Consider the following 22,958-nt stretch of genomic DNA (forward strand, 5'->3'; position numbering starts at 1 on the left):
GGTTTGTGGTCTACACTCTTGTGGCATAACTATCTGGACACATTTTGAACTACTAGAGCATTTAGTTTGTGTATAGCTGAGCATTGCTCATCAAGTTCCTTGTTTTACTGACCTATTCAATATTTACATTTCCCTCACTCCTACCTAGTAGATCAGTAGCCACTGATATGCACTGCCCATCTCCTCTGTACCCAGTCTGATTGAGATGGGTATTCTGAGGCATTACTGTGATTGTCTCATGCACTTATTCTTAATAAAATAAAATATGTGAGAGGAGTAAAAACACTATAATGCCTGAGGCAAATCTCTTATACAACCAAAACTAATCCTATAGAGGTTCTCAGTGACACTTGCAGCACACCTACTACACAGAGTAAAGACACTGCACATAAAACTAGTTATGCTGAGGCAATTACAGGTAACATTCCTGAAACACCTCCTGCACAGTGCAGTCAAAGAAATAGTCCTCAGCCATCATGTAAACACTCCATTAAATCACTATCTACAACTGCACATAGTAACACTATATCTAATATCTTTACTGCTAAGCCCTTAACGCAAACAAGCACACAGTCAGATTTCCTGTTCATTGATGGTGATATAGTGAGGCACACTGATGTCCCCTGCATGAGACTGAGTAAGGAGAGAGTTATGGTTAGCTTCCTTTCTGGGGCTAGAATCCATCAAGTCACACAGGTACACAGGTCACTAAACCAAAGGCACCAGTCTGACTCTGTTGTAGTCCATGTGGATGCTAATGACCTGAGACATACCTCTGTTGACTATATGAATTTAGACATGATCAAGCTTGCTGATTGTGCATCTCAGGCAGATATGAGCGTAGCACTGAGCAGCATACTACCTTATCCAAAGATGATGCCATGTAACCAACAGAAAATGAGTGATTTTTAACAATTGACTTAGCTTCTGGTGTCAATCGAAAGGGGTAAAATATTTGATGGCCTGAAGGACTTGGTTGGGAGACCACACTGGTTTGCCAGGGATGGCCTGCACTTATCCCCTCTAGGCTTTCAGATTTTGGCAAAGACGTCTTCCACCCCCATAGTGTCTTTTTTAGGCAATGCTAAACTGATAAGCCTCCTGACTTAATTGAACCTGTGAAGGAGTATCTAAAAGTGATACTGCTAAGTACTAGAACTCTTAAAAAGAAACTGCACTTCCAGCAAAACCTTCCTTTCCCTGGAGAGTGTACACATCTTTGTAGGAGTGGAAACACTGTGTAAAGTTGCAGAGAGTACCTCAGCAATGCAAAGTTATATTGCCTTTCACATTTTTGGACTAGCTACTGCATAGGAGGGAACTAAAGGACAAGGAGGAGTCTCAGGCTGTATTAAAACCAACCTCAGATCCAGACTAGTTAAAGTGCATGACCCACTGGAACTCATATATGTGCAACTCACAATAAACAGGGTCTTGTGCCATATCAATGCGACCTGTAGATCTCTCTCCATGTCATAGGAAACCTATACTATGTATTTCATTTTACTAGAGTCCCTCACCATTCATCCCACTAAAGTACTCATGGTGGATCTTAACTACCTCTGTATAGATTGGGAATGCTACACCACTTCTAATGGACAAGCCCAGTAATTCCTAACCTTTGTCAATGCAAACATCCTGCAACAGTTAGTCCGTTCTCCTACAAGGAGTACAAACATCCTTGACCTTGTACTCATGAACATGGAGGGCCTTTGTTCCTTACCCAATGCAATGTCTTTGCTCGTAAGAGGCTGTGTTACTTGAAATAAAAATTAAACCTTGGAATCCAGTAAAACCAAAATCCTTTAGGAACTATTGCAAGGCTAACCTTTCTCAACTCGGCAACACCTTGGCAAAATTCCACACACCACTAAACCTAGTAACCATCATAGAATATGTTGAGGTATTTACAAAATTTCTGTGCAGCCTTATTGATAGCTATATAGAATGAGCTGTGCCCACTTGTATTAAGAACAAGTCAAACTCAAAAGAAAAGCCACCCTGGTAGAATCTCAATGTCAATTGGTTATACAGCAAATGAAAAAATATTGGCCAAACATTGGAGTAACAAATCCATACACACTAAAAGCCCTCAGAGTAATTTAAAAAGGCAGCTAAAATGGTTAATTAATACTTCAAGGATACATTTGAAGAAAAAATAGCTTCTCAGCAAAGGAAAGCTACAAAGCTTTATATAGCTATGTACATAACTTCAGTGGAATACACAACAATATGCAGAACTTATTATAAATGACATCAACCACGTTGAACCAGAGGCCATTGTCAACCTTTTACCTGACAAGTTCACCTTGATTTCTGCTCCCACTCTCCCCAGATAGTCCAAAGGAAATACTGCATATCACAATCCCTCCAACCATTACTAGTGAAAGGGTCATTGATGGACTTTCATAGACCAAAAACACTGCATTGATGGGGGCCGATACTGTCCCAAGATGCTTAAATAGCATGAAACATGAATTATCGTGTCTACTTGAATCATCTTTCAGTTAGAGCCTTCAGTCAGGCTTTGTGCCCAAGGAATGGAAGATGACTATAGTCATTCACCTGCACAAAGGAGGTCCAACCACTGATCAAGGTAACTACAAGCCCATAAGTTTTACCAGCCTCATATGGAAGACCATGGAAGGAGTCATCATGTACATGATAAATAAGGACATAGGTAACCTGGAAATGCTGGACACATCACAGTTCAGCTTTGTTAAAGGAGGGACATATGCCTATTGAATCTGGTGGACTTTTTTAAGTGGGTCACCAAAGCACTGGGTGAAAGTAAACTGTACACACAGCTTACCTTCACCTAGCCAAGGCTTTTGATACAATAGCCCACTCAGGTATTATAGACAAGCTCACCTAATTTAGGTATAAACCCTTTTATCAACCACTGGATAGCCATCTTATAAGATGCAGGAGGTCAACAATAGGTAAAGCCACCTCCAACAAGATGTCAGTCACTAGCGGACTCCCCCAGGGCTCTGTACTTGGCCTGCTCCTTTTTGGCATGCATTTCTCTGAAATGGAAGTAAGTGCTGAAACTTTACAGCTGACTAAGTTTGCAGATGATTGCAAGCTGGGGGTTATCATCAACGCCCCTGCAGACACTAGTATTCTTCAAGATGGTCTATCTCTGACTAACAAATGGTACCAAAGCCATGGTTTTAAACTCAATGCTAAGAAGAGCATAATTTTACAAATTAGGATGTTAACCATCCCTGATAATTACCATGTTGATAATACACCCCCAAGAGTAACGCAGTGGTCAGAGGTGTGGGTAGGCATGTAGACAGTAGCATTAACTTTTACTACCACTTAGCCACAGTGGTGAGGGAATCCTTTTATGTTGCACAACTTTTGAGTAAGGTCATGGCATCTAGGTTCAAAGAGGTCATTATCCCACTGTACTCTGCCATTATCAGACCAATCATAGAGTACAATGCTCCATTTCATATGTAACTGACCAGACATATGCAGCAACTAGAGCGATCTTGGACATTACTTACAAAAAAGAATACAAGGTGTAACAAACCTGCCTTATGCAGATCACCTTAAAGCCTTTCCCTCTACTCAGTCTCCCACAGGTTGCTGAAGAGTGATTTATGCCTGGTTTACAATGCATTTGTGAACCACACATTTATCAGTCTTCTTCACATTCATAAGTCAAAGATACCCAGAAATAGAGGGTCTAGGGACCTGAATTTTGTCTGTGACTGAAGAAGAACATGCTGGAGAAACAGATATGCATCTCTCCTATGGAACAGGCTTCCCATCTATGTGAAGCTGAATCTGTCCATTACTCAATTTAAGCACAACCTAGACCAGAGGATGGGGGAATAGGAAATTTACACCAGGCCTGGCACCCATGTCCCTTATGGACAAAGGTCAAGTATAAATGCCTGGCCCTCACTGTCCTATTTAGATACATGCAATCACTATTCTTTCAGGAAATCTTTGCTAGGCTTAGAAAGCCCTTCCCAGGTCATTACCCTAGTAACAATCTCTGAATCTATTATCCTTGACTAGTTTGTTTAGAGTATTATGCCTGTTGTGAGCAACAAATGTGAAAGCAGACAGCCCTGTAATGTGCCTTGAGTTATTGCAAATGTACCATATATAAGTAATAATACCACCTCTTTTTTAATCAAAGATTGAAATTCCTTAGCAACTCCATTCTCTGCAAAACGACCAACATAAAATTCAAACTAAGTCTATACAAAGCTTTGCTAGGTCCTAAGCTGATAAGATCATTTAGATTTTGGGTTTCTGAGTTACATAACACAAAGATGAATTCCAGTCTGCTGGAGTTTGTTCTAACTCCAGTAGATATTAAACATCCCATGGCTTACATAAAAAAAGAGTAAAGGAAATTCACAAATGCTCTGGGCAAATTTCCCTCCGTAGTATAAATGCCACCTTGGGTCTGAATTGAAGAGTCCATTAGCCTAATGGGACTAATCCAGTCAACAAAGAATGAATAAATAAAATAAATTAATAGTCCAAATGTGTTACTGTAAGGAGGAAAAATCTTATCCAATTAGATGTCATTAACATAACTTGTAATATGTACTTGTTAATGATATAGGTCTGTAAAAGTAAAAATGTCTGTATAACTGTATTTGGTTCAATCTTTTTAAGATATCTACAGGTCTATAAATATAGGATAAAATCTCTTGGTTGAAGGTGCAGTACAGATGTGCTTGTAAAAGTAATGCATATATTCTTAGGAATTCAGCCTAGTCCTGGGAGTTTGTTTGTTTAAGCAGTTTAGTTTTGATTATCAGACAATGATACTTTTAACAGAGTGGTTACTTGTAGTACTGAAGAATAGGATTAACGTCTGAATGACTGAAAGAATCATCTAGAATGGGATCTTTGAAAAGTGGGCATGCTGCAGTACAGAGACCAGTGTAATAGATTTGTAAATGTTTAAAATGAAGGAAAGGCCATATTATGAACATGTGTAATAACAGCATGTCTTTGATAACACTGAATGGAAATGGAGTTTTACTTTATCTATAGACAGTGTTACATTAAGATAAGAGACTTCCTAATCTCTTGTTGAAAATGTATGCATACAAACTTTGTAAATACATAATCCTTTAAATATGCAGTGTTTTGCAAGTCTTGCAATCTGAAAAGTTCATCTTACTCCTTTAGCTTACTATTTTTTCCAGTCTTTTAGCATAGCACATAAGAAGTATATATTTGCCTCTCAACAGATATGTAGGGCATGATCAGTTCTATTATGATGATTTTCAAAATTCTTATCCAAGTATTCAAGTCATTCTTTGAAATGAATGAGCTTCCCTAGTAGCTGTGGAAGTTATCAGACTTCTGATTTACTCTTTAAATATATTTTAGTGATCATGAAGATGATATTGTCTATAGTTAGATAAAGATCTTTTTAATTTTGCTGTGTGTGTGTTGAAATAAAGGGTTAAAAATGGGCTTTCAGATAGAAAAAATCTGAATTATTATGTATAACATGATGTAACATATATATTGCTTTCATCCTATTTATACCTTATTCCAAAGTATATTTTATATATATATATATATATATATATATATATATATATATATATATATATTTATATATATATATATATATATATATATATATATATATGTTACATCAGTTAGATTATACATTGTGATCGATAACTTCTAAATTGCAAGATCTGAAAGCCCATTTTAACTGTGCTATTATCGTTTTATCTAACTTATATAGTTAAAGTCCCCTTAGTAATTAACTGTTCTTCAATGTCATTAACAGTTTTAAGAAATAGTGGCTAGCTTTAACAGCAATATGAGGATGAGGATTTGTCTATAAGTTTGTTACGAGAAGTAGTTGAACATCTAGTTCAGTTTGTTAATTCATTGAACCTTGCTTCTCTGCATACAAATGTAATATTTGTGGTTTAACTGAATTCTTTATCAATATATTTGTCCTTTATATGTGCTGAGAAGTATAAGAAGTAGGCTGCTAATAATTGCTAATCTGCCATATTTAGTTTTAGACATTCCAATTTAGAGCAATACATTTTCCTACAAAGCAATAATATTAACTTAGCTTTTCCCAGTCAGAGGTTTATTTTTTCTTAAGTGAAGAGTAGACACAATTGATATTAAGAGGTAAGTGTTTCAGATCTATCAAAATGTAAAGGGAAAAATATAAGGATAGATGAAGGTTAGACATTATTTGATAATTACATCTTTAAATGTTGTAATATATATTTAAACTTTTGTAAATACTAGACTATAATTGAGTCATTCATAAGTAGGATAATATAGTCCAAAAGGGGGAAAACAAAGCTGTGTTAGTAACTAATGCAAGCTTATACATGTAAAAAAACAGTTTCATCAAACAAAATGTATATAAATGTTCCAGCTATGACTATTTTAAGTAACTAAATTTAACGTTTCTGTAGAAGGAATCTGTTTTTCCCCTTAGTCTATCAGACAGCTTTGTAGATGGAAAGTTATAGACTGAGGTATGAGTGCCTTATCAAAAGGTGTTCTGATTCCTAGGAAATGCATATGTGAAGTAACTTTCTAGATCTTATATGAGTGAACTGTACTTCATTTCTTAGTATTGTTTGATGTTCTGGAGAAGCTTTTACAAGAACTACTTGCATCATTATGTATCTAGATAACTCATACCCTCCATTTCTTTAAAATAGCAAAGTGGGAATTTGGAATTTGCTTCTATCAGCTACTCATTCAACAAGTGTTGTAGTTAGTTTACTGGATAAACAGAATACATGGATGAATCATTTATATATCAAGCAAGACCATTAAAAGAATCAGGGAGGGTGGTGGGAGACCAGAGGAATGTGGTTGGTGGACAGCATTTAGAAAGTGGAGGAAAGAGAGAGACATAGAAAACAATGGATAACTATAGACGTATGCATACACACCACAAGAAGAATACTATAATACGTATGGCAGTCAATAATTTGCATAAAAGTAACAACCACTCCAAAGCAATAATTAAAGCATTTTTAAGTAGTAATTCAAACTCACCATCATCTGTCAAACTACCAGTGCTGCCAAATGCTTAAGAAGTCATCTGATTTAAGGAAGTTATAGAAAATTATATATTAGTTACAAAGATGCTATATGTATAGTAAGTATAAAATAGATTTAGGGACAAGGTAAAAATATAGAAAAGTAAACTATATTTACCTTGTTATTCAATTAGACACATCATACAATATAAGCCAGAATGAATGAAAACACTAAGAGAAAAGTACTACTTAATATACACTTAATTATAACACCCAGGCATCTGGAATTGTGCTTTCATTACCTATTTACACTAAAAAGTTAGGTTTTTAAGATTCAACACCAGAAAGAGGCCTCCACAAAACATACTGATCATACTTTATAGTTCAGTATTCTATTATGTCCTAGCTTTGAGAGATTCCTGTAAATTACATGGGTGCTTCAAAGTTAAAATTTCACAAGTACAGCTACAATCATATGATGATGAAATACATAACTTCAAATTCACACTTTCTTGGTTAAGAGTTGCATTACTAATTATGATTTATAAAACTTAATAATCAGTAGAAGTATTAATTGGGGCTGGAGCAACACAGTCATCTATTTACCTAAGTGGCAGCTACATTCTTTAATATTTTCAACTACTGTGCCCCCCCCCAATGATAAATACATAAACATAACCAGGAATGGAGAGCTTCCTTTTACCTGGTTTTGCCTTCAGATGAAGAGCATGCTCTGTTGCTTAATGCTTTTAAGGTTAACTGTGTTTACACTGTGATGATGATGTATGGTGCTTGCCAGCACAGTTTACAACACCTTATGTGGGTTTCAGTAGCTTACTAAGCTGTTGCTGTTTTTCTTTAAAGCTATGCAGCTTCATACAACCCCTTTGAGTCCCTGTGACGTCATGACTTTTTACATCTTAAGGAGTTAATTGTCATGGGACTGTCAAATCAATTGGGTAAATTGTAAATGATAGTGTACAGTTTAATTCCTTCTTCTTTATGGTATGAATGCAAGGCATAGTATTTTCAATTTATACTTTAGCTACAATGTAAAGACTGTATATTTCATTGTCCAATTTTCTATGTGAAGACAGCATAATTCATTGTTCTCTTCTCTAAGTGAAAGTATATCTAAGCTGCTTTATGCTAAATTGCTTCTTCCTTTACCTCATATCTGTATTTTTTGTTATTGTACTGAAATGGGTAATGCCTGAAATTGGTTCACTGAAATTAGTGCATTATATGGTGAAAAGTACTTAAGTGATACATAAATAAGTATTTTTTAACCTGGGAAATATTCATTTTTTGAGTAAACAGGACATGCGTGTCAATGATCATTGCCTTAATAGTGAAGTGTTCTGTTGTTTCATCCATCTGTCTACCTTGCAGATAAGCTGCACACATGCACTAAAAGAATTGCCATTAAATCCATCCCACCTGCACTTCATATGTATACTATTTCTACATATTATCTTTAAAATTATATGTTCCTCCAACCTTTTACACTTTCATGCAGCTTTGGGATTCCTGACTGTGTCTGCATTACTGTGTGTGTGTGTGTGTGTGTGTGTGTGTGTGTGTGTGTGTGTGTGTGTGTATGTACATATATGTGTGTGTGTGTATATATATATATATATATATATATATATATATATATATATATATATATTTAGAATCACTGCGAAATACTGAAATTCCACAATCCCGAAATTCTGAATCCCAAGAACCAGAATCTCGAGGTTATGGAATCTTGGACATAGTGAATGGGGATTGCTGTACAGTGTGGAATGGGAACTTTGCCATTCACTCCACTGTAGTGTGATCTCGGAGTTGGTATATTTAAGTTTCACGGGGTGTGGGGGGTGCAGGAGGGCTTGCCCTCCTACATACATGATAAAATAGTTTGTTGTATGTTTTACTACTTTTTTTTTAAGTTTCAAGATTCTGCAGTCTCGAGATTCTGGTCCTCGGGATTCAGAGTCTCGGGATTGTGGAATTTCGGTATTCTGTAGTGATTTTATATATATATATATATATATATATATATATATATATATATATATATTTCTCTCTATACATATATTTATATATATATATATATATATATACATATATGTTTGTGGGTCTGTGCAGGAAGACTATGCACACTTAATTAAACACAGTAAACCAATAATCTGACTCCCTTCCAGCTTACTGTATTAGTGCTAGTTTTCATCTGTTCTATTACAGTTAAACATCTTATAAGATCACCCACCTCCAATCAGACAACTAAATCGGTGGAATATCATTAACAAAAACATACATACATTCTGTTGTACTGGTTTATTGAGAAATTTTAAGCTTCTGTTCAATAAAAAGTTTCTTCTTGGTATTACTTCCAACCACCTCTAGTGCCTTTTCGAGAATCCTTTACACTAACAAGCAAATAAGCCAATCAGTCCTTCTAAAGTGCATGCTTACTATGACTATATTGCTATTGCAACAGAATAAACTACCTTAAATGGTTACAGTCAGCCTGCCAGCTATTATAAGACTATCATAACTCAGTAAAAAAGATCAGTATACAGAAGGAGAAACAGATTTTGTCTGAGTAAGAGTAAGCTTTTCTGTTGTAGACTTTATACTTTAACTGGTAGATCCCAAATTGGCTTATGTTGTTAATTATATTTTACTAGTTTTATTTTAATATCAGAACTCAACCAACTGTGTCAAGTGGCCATTACTAACTGCATAAATTTGCCTATCCACCATATAGTATTCACTCAAATGTAGTTCAGTTAAAGTATGATAGCTGAAAACAGCTTTTAATGTTCTTTGAAACTACACCTTTACCTTTGTTTGTGTGACTACAATGTTGGTATATAAAATATGGTGATGTGGCTTGCCCTCTGTAAAAAATACCTTTCTGATGTCCAAAACTGAAAGTTAGTCACCATAATTCCCTAACTGTATAGGAGACCACGTATCAGGCAATTTTGCTCTCTCTAAACCAAACCTGTAAAATCCAAGGCCTGATGCATTTCTGGTCATTTGCATTACTTGTGTGTAAATCATTCTAGATGTGGATGTGATATAATCATCAAACAAGATTGTTGGAAAAGTGATTAATAAAGAGTACAAGATGTGGAGATATTGAAAACATTAGGCTAAAATGTGCCATCAGAAGAGGCTGTGGCATTCAGTAATTTGCATTGTAACTGTGACAGAAGTTATATAAATAAAGATGCTTGACACATTTGTTTAAAGGAAATGAATCATGTACAGATTGAAAAACTGAAAAATCAGTAAAAGAAACTGAACAAATTAAATGGAGAAAATGAAATATTGCAATATTTGTAGTTAATTGCAAAAATCAAGGGAATGGTACAATACGCAGATAGAAGAACATCATGAGCAAAATATCAATTGTGGTCAATGTGAGCAAAAGGAAGATAAAGGATGAAAATGCAAAAATAAAATCCATGTTAAACCATTTTATTTGAGAGACTCTCATTTAAAGAGAAAGTAGTTTGCAAACACATTTACACTTGTATACAAGTTACAATAATAGAATAATCTGAATGAGAAAGAATAAGAATATTTAAGGAGGGCAGTATTGAAGGGCAGTTATTTTCGGAAAGAATCAGTAAATTTAAGATTTGTTTCCATCTACTGTACCTCCTTTTGTCTACTGTGTGACTCTGAGTCAGTCATTTAAACGGAGACTGTTCTTGGGCCACTCCTGAAAAAAGTGTGTGACTATTGAGGTTACCTGTTTAAAACAAATACACAAAATATGGTGCTTCTGGTGTGTGTGTGTGTGTGTGTGTGTGTGTGTGTGTGTGTGTGTGTGTGTGTGTGTGTATGTGTATGTTTTGGCCCTTTTATGTAAAAGGCAAAGGTCCTGGTCAAAGTCCAGATGTACAGCTCAATAAAGACTTTTAACTTAGAGAGCTGTTTGAGTTTTGGCTCAATGGGAATGTTGATGCATTCTCCTCTGTCCTTTAACTGATTACTTGATTACTGTGTTTGGGGGAAGGAAGGTGTGTTTGCTTTTACTTCTGTAGTTTGCATAGTCATGGGAAAAAGGATATGGTTACCAGTCCCCATAACAGGTTAAAGCAAATCAAATAGCAAACAATGAATGTAGTTAAGCAATAAATATATAAATAAATGTGTAGTTGTTTGATGTCTGCTCTCATTTGTTTATATATTTGTAAGTACATACATATAAACTTACTAGTGCACATGGATGTCTGTGTGTGTGTGTGTGTGTGTGTGTGTGTGTGTGTGTGTGTGTGTGTTTATACTGTATATGTTGTATCTTTTTCTACTGTAATTGTGTTTCTCATGTTCCTTATTATGCTTTCAAGACTTGTAACTTTAGGACCCAAATTAGGTGGCAAAAAATAAATAAATATTTACAAATCAGTGATTCAATGGGAGGACAGTAATTATTAAAATGTGCTGTTTTCCTTTTAAAATGATTATAGCATTAAGAAAAACTCTAGATTAGTCCCAGGGGCTCCATGTGACACAAACTGCAATTCAGTTAGTTATACACCAGTGTTTGATCAACTGAACTGCTATTATATCTATAATTCTTGGTATAAAAACAACATAGGTGATGTATGGGCTTGCTGTACAGTCATCTTGAAAATAGGTCATATACCCGCACCTTTCTTAAAATGAGCACAAATTATCTTACCTAATGTGTGCATGCTAATGGCCTTGTGGACCTGTTCTATCTGTGGTGTTTTTAGGATGAAATTATCTCCCCTGGAATATCTTGACATGTCCTACCCAAAGTTTAATTGTTTTAATAAAAAAATTCCAGATGTCCAGTTGCAAACCATAGATTGAATTTTGTTTTTAGATACAAAGTTAATGGAAATGCTGCATGCTGTTCACAAATTCAGAATTCCTGGTATTACATATTTTTATTTTTATTTTGGCTAAGAATTTCATAAGTTTGAAAACACCAGTTTTACTCGCATACAAATTATAGTTTTAGATCTTATAATAGCACAATATATTTAAGTTTTTATTTATTTGGTCTTGACACTTGCAGAGGAAATTATTTCTGAACTGATCCTAAGACATCTGTACATAAGAGACTAGGAACCCTATACAAACACAAACAGTTCCTATTGGACCAAGCTAGAATCTCCTTATCCCAATCCCACCTCATGTCTATCCTGATGTATGCATCACCAGTCCTAATTCATATTGGGAAAACAGACCTAAACAAGCTAGAGTCATCTTATAATAAAACTCCAAAATTCGCTAACAACTCCACTTTTAGAAGTCATCACTGTCTTACACTGAAGCAACTACAGTGATTAGAACTCCTTCAGCTAATTAGCTATCACCATTTAGTTCTCATTTTCAACATAATAAGGAACCCTCAGAAAACCCCAGCTCTAAACCAATTTCTAAACCAATATTCTGCAAATTGCACTCTACACTCATCCAACAAAACCCTGCTCTGCATAACCAAAGCCAATAACACTGCAGGGAAAAATCTGTTCTCCCACACCATTGCTAGGGAATGGAAGAACCTCCCCCAAAGTATCTCCTCTGCACCATCCATCTCACTTTTCAAGACATCCTCTGCACCATCCATCTCACTTTTTAAGATATCACTAAAGTCACACCTCTTGCAATCATGGCACTGTCCCTGTATCACATAAAATCTTATCTGCTCTCCTCCTAACTTGCCACACCTCATCTCTTCACTGCTTACCTCAGCTATTCTGTACTACTCAAATACTCCCTATCAGGAACTACTATCCTATAAACTATTTCTCACGCTATGACATATCTCCCGAATAGCATTATTTTCCAGATTCCATTCCTTCATTTTTATGCTTTGTCCTACCAATAAGGAATTAAACATTTTGCTATCTATATACCAAGCTTGATCAAATCAAACTAAGGTACAAAACAATCTCCTTGATTGTATATATGCCACTGCATGGACATTTTCTGTCATTTGTGGATTATGTGTTGTCATATAAAGACAGGGAGCTTTGATTGTATATATGCCTCTGTACAGAATGTTTTTGTCATTTGTTGTATTTGTACTGTTATGTTATGGAGCTTTTCTACCCAGGCCTCCGCTGTAAATGGACCTTGTTCCAATCAGACTTTCCTGGTAAACAAATGTAAAATAAAAATAAAAAAATAAAATAAAATCTGAAGTATGTATGCTGTGAAACCTTATCAATTAAACCAACTATAAGGGTGCAATGTATAAACCAGTAAAAGAAACTACCAAATGGAAAATGCACTCAATGGAGAGTTGAACAGGTTGAAATCTGTTTTAATACATAAACAAAAAACAACTACAGTATTGAGCACTTTTGTCTGTAACACAATGGGGACTTCATCAGAATAGGAACCAAAACAGTACAACACCAAACTAGTATAACTGAATGAACGATGTCCAAACTGCCCAAGATGTAATTCCAGGTTTATTTTCCAAACGCACAAGTAAACAGTATACACAGCACAGAAAATTGGTTCTACTGCTTTCTGTGCTGTGTATACTGTTTACTTGTGCGTTTGGAAAATAAACCTGGAATTACATCTTGGGCAGTTTGGACATCGTTCATTCAGTTAGACTTCATCAGAATATGAGTTGTGTGTTCTAAAATCATTTAAATACACCACAAAAAACAGTTGGCTCATATTGGCTCATATGTGACTAGTTAGTAATTCCTACTGGTGGAATATGAGCTTTATGTGTTATTTGGTTAAACTTTATCAATTATCTAACGATTATGAAACAATGTTGGCATTTTATCAAATAATATCACAGACTTTAGTTTCATCATCTTTCATATTCAGAAAAGACCTTTTCCTTAGGCCACACCTCCTTTGTTGTTGTGAATTATCGACAAATAAGACCAGCAATGATTAGTTTGCAGTCAGCGATCATCCCTGTCTACACATATATGTACATTGTACATGACAATCCACTGAAGTAGTTAGTTGCTTTCCTACAATGGCAACACACACAGACTTACCCTTATAATGTTGCAGGGTAGGAAAGTGTTTTTGTTTTAAAAGTGTACCTTTATGATTATAAAATGAAAAATAATATAGGAAAAAAAATTTTCTCAACAACCGGTGCTCTGATGTTCTTTAATCATTGCTTGTAACAGTCATTATAAAATAGTTAAACAGAGAGTGTAGATGAAGGTGGTTGACAGAATTGCAATAAAACCAGGAAAGGCTTTATTTTTGAAAATTTGAAGATGTCAAAAAAGTTGTATTATAGAAAAAAAAAAAGTTCCATTTGATTCTGTATAGTATCCAGATTGCTGATAGCAAGAGTGCCCTTGCTAGGCATTCCCTATCCTGTCTAGGTTTTAAACACCTCAAGTTTTTTCTGTTTTGGAACAAGTACAAACAGCTCCCTGTACAGGTGACTGGAAGAACAAATTATTGCACTGTGAATTGTTTTGTCAACTTAGATTAGATGCCACACATTTGTCGGGGATTAATGATGGCATTTCTATTATCAGTAAACTTAAAATGAGAGCTTCCAGGTTGTAAATAACATTGCTCATTCTGTATTCACTGTCTCTTAAGATTTTCCCAGGCTTTTGTGGTTCCTGACACTTGATTGAGTGGTTTTGGGGGCTTGTTATTGAATTTCCTTTAAACATTGTTTTTACTTCTTGTTTCATGGTTCTGATGATGTCTTTTAAATAGGATGAAAGTGCTAAACCATGACTGTTTTTATCTTCAAGTTTTTGTTTTTTATTAAAGTCCCGAGTTTGTTTGGCTGCTAGTGTTCGGTTCTTCTGTTTTGGTTTACACAAATGTTTAACCTCTCTGGGCTGGGGTCATCACTAACTATCTCAATGGAAATGACAAAGCTTCCCCAAGGGAAACAGTATTAGGTGAGCTTTAAACAAAGGTAGATATGCTTATGTTAAAGCCTTGTCTTAGGGAGGCAGCGGTTAGCATTCTCACCTCACAACAAGAGGTTTTCTGGCTTGATTCTCAGCTTGGGTGCCTTCTATATGGAGTCTGCATGTCCTCCCTCTGTTTGTGTGGGTTTCCTCTGGGTGCTCATGTTTCCTCCCACATTCCAAAGACATGGGTCTGGAGTGATTCTCTCTAGGCCTCCACTGAAAATGAGCTCTGTAACAGTCGGACTTTCCCAGTAAACAAATGTTAAATAAATAAATAAATGTCATATCAGTGGTTGCCTACAACAGTATTTTTAATTTTATTCTCCCCAGTCAGAAAAATGACTCAAAGTTCTCACCTCCACAAGAATCTGACTGAGTAGCCTGTCCTTACCTGCACATCAACTATTTCCTCTCTCTTCAGGAAAGGTGAGATGATGGAATCTGTTCATTCTTTCTCCACCCTACTTCATCTCCAGCAAGCACCTTTGCCACTAATCAAACATGGGTGACCTGGGCTGCAGTCAAGGCACTATCCCTCTGTGCCACAGAGTGGACAGATAGACATTACGTAAAGAGAATCATAGCTGTGACATACTTTAATGGCTATAGCTCATAACATGTGACACATCCTTTCAGTAACATAAAAGTCAAGTGAAATTCAAATGATTGCATTTAACTTTTAGCTGTCTCTTGCTGCCAACTCCTTGATAACTTAATGAGTCTGGTTTTGCAAAGGAGGACTAAAACTTATTTATTATTTATTAGCTTCACAAACAACTATGCTTGTGCTGTGTTTCCTTTTTGGCCAGTATGTAAAGCTTCTTTGCAATGAGATTTTGTGTATTGCCATCAACAGACTGACACTACACAGAAACTTGAAACTGCCATTTTTACTGACATGGCAAAATGTATCAAATAATTTATTTAAAGCTTTATTATACCTGGATATTTTGTAGCATGTTATGGAACCCCAAGTCATGACCCCCTAAGAACCTGAAAAGAAGAAACAGAAAGATGACATAAAAAAAAAACTAAGTATAGTAGTACCCTGCGCAATGCATCTTTCAGCAGTACTTTAGATGGCCAACATAATACCAGCCTATGCAACTTAAGAATTTATTCTTAACGGATAATGGCAAGAATGTAAATTATTAAAAACAAGTTATAATGCCTAAAGTTTTGCAAAAAGATTATGAAAATAACTATACTGAAGTGACTTAAAAAAGAAACAGTTACAGTTTATGTTTAGAAATGCCTTCCTAATGAATCCTGTCATGCATGCAGAAGGTGAAGAGACATACTGTGAAAGATGATAACGTGCCACAATTTTAATGGAATTCACTGGACTGAAACATTGCTTAACAATGAAGCAGTTACATTTTATGTTTTGAGTTCATTTAATTTAAATAAAAAGTTCATTAGGAGGAATATGCTTAAAATAGATGGCACACAAGTGTGAAACTTCTTAGACCTATTTCCTCAAATTTCTTTTATTTGATGGGTGCTGCCTTCTGAGTCTGTCAAGTTTTTTTATTTATTTATTTTTTTGCAGTTGTTCAGCCAGTGTCAAAAATCACTTGTGTAAAATAATTTTTAATTAGACATCTAATCTTCCTTGCAAAATATAATATAGGCAGTAACAGATCACATGGCAGTACAGATGAATACAGTAAACATAAATTTGATTGACATGATACATACATTTGGAATACACAGTCAAGAATACTACAGTAACATGGAACAGGTGAATAGCTCTTATCTGCAACTATTTTGAGTTGTTTATTTAGCATTTATGCTTTTATAACAATGCTCTCAGCCAACGCCTTGACCAGCAGCCACAAAATAATACTACAGAGGTATAGCAAGAATGCTAGACAAGCTAAAACTGTTTATTGAATATTTCAGCACATAACAATTGTATCTAATATCACATTTATTAATCAAAAATGTTTTATATGTACATTTTTTAAACATGAAATATATATATAAATGATTAAATAAAAAATGGCACAGTTAGCTAAAAGCCATTTGTCCGACATATTGACCTCATTATACACCGCATTCTACATATATGTTTATATTTTACCAGATGTCATTGATGAGTGATGTACATGTTTTAGAATTCCTTTTCCTTAGGTTGTGGATCCCTGAAGTCACTCATTATCTGAAGAAAAGGCAGGTTGCATGCAAAATCAGGCGTGTGTCGGGGATTGTCTAGAAATAGGTCTGCCTATTCTGTATAATCTTTTTTTGTTTGTTTGCAAAGGAGTGAGATACAGGTAACAGAAACAGTTCTGAAGAATGCTCTTTCTGCAATTACATTTCTGTAAAGGAGCCTGGCTGGTATAGCACAAAGTCATTATGTGATCTGAAAGAGCATTTTGCATACCTGCACTTTACATTTATTGTCTCTAGTAGGTCACGGCATGGGGCAGTGTGCTATGTGTAGAAGTTTGAAAATCACTGTTGGCAGTATCTGGGCAGCTTGTGTTTTATTGTTAACCAGTCTGCTTTATGTAATGATGGAGACTGATGTTCCTTTTTATCTTATAAACATAGCAGGCATATTTCATGTAGCTTAATTTTCTTAATATTTTTTGTCATGAACACCTGGATTAAAAATAGTAAAAACTCTTCTGACGTGCTCCAATCAATATAAGTACTATTCTGAGTAAGATACAACCCCCCTCCCCCCACCACCACCACTACCAATATCAATCATCATGCCGGTGTATCTATAAAACTATAGCAATTATTATGAAACTATCACAAAGACTAGCCTACTGTATATATTTTAGACATTCATTTTGGAGTGTCAACTCACTTAATTTTATTATTAAGAGTTCTGTCCTACTGCTCCTTTGTAGTCTTTAATGTTGAGTGCATACAGCTATTTCTAGTAGTATGGTAGTGATAAAAAGCCATTGACCAAAAAAGTAGATATCTCATAAACCTTGCTGCTACCCTGAAGTAAGATTCCCCAAAGCCATTAATCCCTATGGAAATTCCTGCCTTCTAAGTCCAAGCTTTGCTGTATTCTGAACTGTGTCGTAAAAAAAAAAAAAAATGGGTAAAAAATGGGTAAGACAATAATGTAATCCCCGAATCAGCTGTTACATTTCCATATTTCATCCAGTTTCAGAACATTTTAAATCAAGATCAAAAGACACAGAAGGTCTTTGGCTAATGAAGTTCGCAGATGACTGCAAACTAGGAGCCATAATCAAAACTCCTAACGATGTGGACATCCTACAAAAGGGCCTCACTGAGACAGATGCCTGGTGTCAAAGCCATGGCCTCAAGCTCAATACTAAAAAGTGCATTGTCATCCCTTTTGGTAAAAACTCTGTCCCCATGAACTACAACATAGGCTGTAATCTACTTGACACCAAAAGTATGATAAGAGACCTTGGGACACAGGTGGACAGTAGTCTCTCCTTTGATAATCACATTGCCACAGTAGTCAGAAAATCCTTCTACGTGGCACACCTCATCACAAAAGGTTTCTCATCCAGAAAAAAAGAGGTCATTGTTCCCCTCTACTCATCACTCATTAGACCCATTATAGAGTACAATGCCTCTTTTGGTATGTAACTCACATCTACAACAACTGGAAAGGCTGCAGAAATACTTCACAAAGAGGATTACTGGCCTCAAACAGATGCCTTATGCAGACCGTCTCAAAAAACTCCAGCTTTACTCCGTCGCATATCGCCTACTCAGAGGTGAACTCTTCCTAACATACAAAGCCATGTCAAACCCAGAGCTGTTGGACATGCTCCACTTAAAAAAATCCCAATCCCTCTGAGCTACATGCTCTAGGGACCTAAACCTTGTCATCACAATAAACAGATCATGCCGGAGGGATGTATTCCTGTCCCAGAGACTTCCCATACTCTGGAATAAACTACCTATCTATATCAAACAAAGCTACTCATTAGCACGCTTCATGAAAAATCTTGATGATTGAATGGAAAATAGGAAATTCACCCTGGGGATTACCTCTGTGGCTCTGCTAGACAGTGGCACAGGAAAATAATTTTCTTGAGTGGCAAAAGCCAGGGTACCTTTTTGGCTGGGCTTGTATAGGCCCCAGGGCCGAAATCCTAGTCCCTACCTATGAATCTATAAGGCCTATATAAAGTGCACATATTGTCCCAGTTGATTCTCAGTATTATCATAGCCCGCTACCTTATTTTGGTAGTACCAGAATCTTCTCCATTTAGGAGGAAGGAGCTCCCCTACTGGTGATATGAGATCAACACTGTGTGAGTCAGTGCACCTTGAAAATTAAATCTCAGTTTTAATAGATCTCATCGAATTTTGCTACTTGTTCCAATAACCTTTGAAAGTTACCCCTTACATCCCCATGTGGGGAGCTGTACACTTCAAACCATTAACATTTAAGTGCACTAAGTGATGTATCATTGCACCTTGTAGTAGGCAGAATGAGGCTGTCCTTTATTGAAATCACATGATCACTTGCATTAGAGTAAAACAGTGATTGCTCAAGATCACTTTAATTTTTCTTAAGGGGCTTTTCTCCTCCACCCCAACATTAAAACAAGACAACATTACCACACATTTTAAACACAACCTACAATACCACCTAACTTCTGCATGGCTGTGCTCATGCTCCCATCCTGACAAAATCCATCTTTCTTTCTTTCTGTTTCTCTTCCTCTTCCACTGCCATTCTCTTTCGGTCAATCACTTGACTCATTCATCTCTCTTTTCCCTGACTCTCTCACTTTCAACCCCACTGCTGCTCCTCCATGTAACCTATATCCTTAATCCCCTCCTACGAATACCCCTCCTTACCCACCTCATCATCTTACCTGTCTTCTGTTATCTCAACCTCTCCACCATCAGAAATGTTGCAACTTCCATTTTCCTTGATTATTTTTGCTTACACCCTTCCTCCTCCTCTACCAGGCACTCAGCAGAGAGAGTGATAAAAAGGTTGTTATATAGCTTGCCAGCATTAAACATACAGTATCTAAAGTACCTTATCAGGGCAACTCCTGAATGTAGTACTTCTGCTTTTCTGACAAATGGTGAAGGGTCTGTGCCAGATATGATGGCATGCCCTAGTTTTAAATTGTTAGGATTTGTACCTCTCATAAGGAAGCATAAGAAATATGGACAAACACAAAAATAATAGGGGACAAAGCCCCAAAATCAGAATCAGGGACACATTTTAAATATTACAATTATGAACTCAGAAAGTTGCAAGAATAACAGGTTTTGCATTAGCATGCATTCTCTGAAGGATATGAAGTCTGAAACTCAGACACATGTCATTATTAAGTGACTTCAGTCATCAGTGATTTGTCAGAAAACCACAAATTCTATGAGAAAACAGATCAAAAGTATAGGGCAAAAATCTGGACAGTTGAGAGATATGTAGTAACTCTCCATTTTCTGACAAATCACTGATTACAGCTGCACCTGTCCTTCAAATGACTGTCATACAAAGGTCCCATCTAAACAAACTTGGTGGTAGCTTATGTGGATATAAAAGATTCCACACCCATTATTGAAAAGAGAAAGGGAATTTTTCAGGTCTGCTGGCTTAATTTTTCCTAGTCAGATTGAATCCATCACAAGTCTCCCCTGAAAAGAGGCCATGGCCTAGTGAGAATAACTACGCCTACATAGGATAAATAAATAAATTATATTCATAGTTTGTTACTTTGCACTGAGTTCATGGGTGGATATTAATATGTAAATACCTGCCCTCCCATAAATGATGGCCTTTGTTACTATCAAGGAATAAATATGTCTAAATTCTACCTTATACTTTGACATCTGAAGTCAGAGAAGGTGATAGTAATCAACTGGTAGAAAAGTGATTTATATACAAATAGGTTAAGACATAGGGTGAGAGTCCTGAAGATCTAATTTTTAAGTTCCACCTAAAGTGAACAATGCTCACTTGTAACAGTTTAATTTATGATTTGACAAGTGTCGGTAGGACAAACTTAAGAAGTATATCTCAGGAAATAGCCTTTGCAATATTTCCAGTGTCTTTTCATTATAGTGATATAGACCAAGTTTTATTCAATCTCATCGACAATATAAGTAGCAGATAAACAAGGCATCCTTTCCCATTTATTTTCACTGTGCTACTTCTGCTACCGCAGAGTGCAACAATGACCAGGGTCACCGAAAATAATAATGGTAACTGATTTTAATTGTAGACAATGCAATTAACCAAGTCATTATGCAAGTGAAATCATTCTTGACTCTCAGTGGGCATACATTAAATTTCACTAGCCCTTATCAGCATCCACGAGTGCTGTATGATATGTAATAAGAACTTCTACTCAGTTTGTAATCTGAAAGAGAGTCATATCCCTTTATTGTTTGAAGCACCTTCTGATTTACAGTTTCCAGGAACTCATTACACTTACAGTAGTTTAAATTGGACCCCCTCCTATCTGAACCCGTAGCACATCCTCAGAATGTTCAGGAGTAGGTTACATCAACAACTGTGATATACTACACAACACAAATTGAGTGCTATCTACCTTAAGTAGAAAGGCCTTAAACAACATAGTTGATCAAGTTAATCACATCTAGGATACAATGTAGTCTACCAGTCTTAAACAAAAACTCATTTCAGCTCGAATGACATGGATAAAAAAGCCAACTTACCAGTCAAAATCATTTTCTGCATTGAATTTTGCCATAATCCAAGGGCTGCCAAAATGTACAATGTTTCATGTACATGATTTGCTGTGCCATATCTCCAACAAATTCCTACTTGCTCACTATATAGCAGCCATTTTCATACCTGCCCTAATGTCATGTGAAGACATTTACCAAGGGTTTGACTTCAAAACTGGTGACAGAAATGTGACAGTAAGGGTTTTGACATTACTGACATGTCTGTGACTAAAAGGTGTGGAGTCTAGGCTTCATCTGATGGTTGGTCATTATTAAGCTGCAGGAGGTGATGAGTAGTGACATCACAGAATGTTCTGTGTAAGTTAGTACTTAGACCATTAGAGCCATTGTCTATGTCTGCTCATAAACTCCAGGTTGCACACTTCAGCTTCTCAGGAAAGTGAAGCTAAGGCTACTACAGCAGTGGACATATCAGCTGCTTGCTTATGTACCCAGATGTGTAAACATATTAACAAAGAAAATTCTCCATCATAATACACATGTTGCACCACTCAGAATACCCACTAAACATCTTTGCAATAGCCCTTAGATGAAGCAGTTTTCTCCTGCCCCCTCAGTAACTATTTTGCCAAATGCTTTTACAGCAAGGTGATGTGTGGTTACAAGACTAAGCAGTGCCTGTACTGCTCTCCCTGACTGGAAGATAATGACCGTTTCATATAATTTTGCCATTTAGCCTGATGCTAAAACCTCAGTAATATGATTGTCATTATGTTATATACGTGTTTTTTAATTAACTGCTCCCAATTCTTGATTAAGAAAGAGTATTTCACTGGATAATCCTGAAGAAGAGATATGGGTCTTAGTGTTATGGCTAAACGCAAAACTCCCAGTGGTTTAGATTAATTTTGCTCATTTTTCTACATGTGCTGTACTAGTTTCCATCAGTTTCTTGAAAATTTTTATCTGTTGGTTGTTTATACATAGCACTGATAAAGCAATCTGACCACAACAACTATTACTCCATAAAAACCCCATAGGCTTTATTGTAAAAGAAAAAGGTAAGCACTTCCACGGTGTATCCACAGCTTCTTCAGACCATGTCAATACAATAAAAAACAAAACAAGTTATATAAAGAAATTTAAACTCTAATACATCAATAGTCGACTACAAATGATGGTACATCATAATTAGTCAACAAATCAAATCCAAAACTCGTACAAAAACTATTAAAACTGCAATTTAACTAATAGCCAGTCAACAAACAGATACCAGTACGCATTTCCTTGCATACATAGAGTCTCATTCAATTCAGTGTTTAAGGGGACAAAACTTCAGTACAGGTTTTAAAGAAATTTGTCCATTCATCCCTGGTTGAATATGTGCTTG

This window comes from Protopterus annectens, chromosome 15.part0 (assembly GCF_019279795.1).
Source record: "Protopterus annectens isolate FY-2018-M chromosome 15.part0, PAN1.0, whole genome shotgun sequence".
NCBI lineage: Eukaryota > Metazoa > Chordata > Ceratodontiformes > Protopteridae > Protopterus > Protopterus annectens.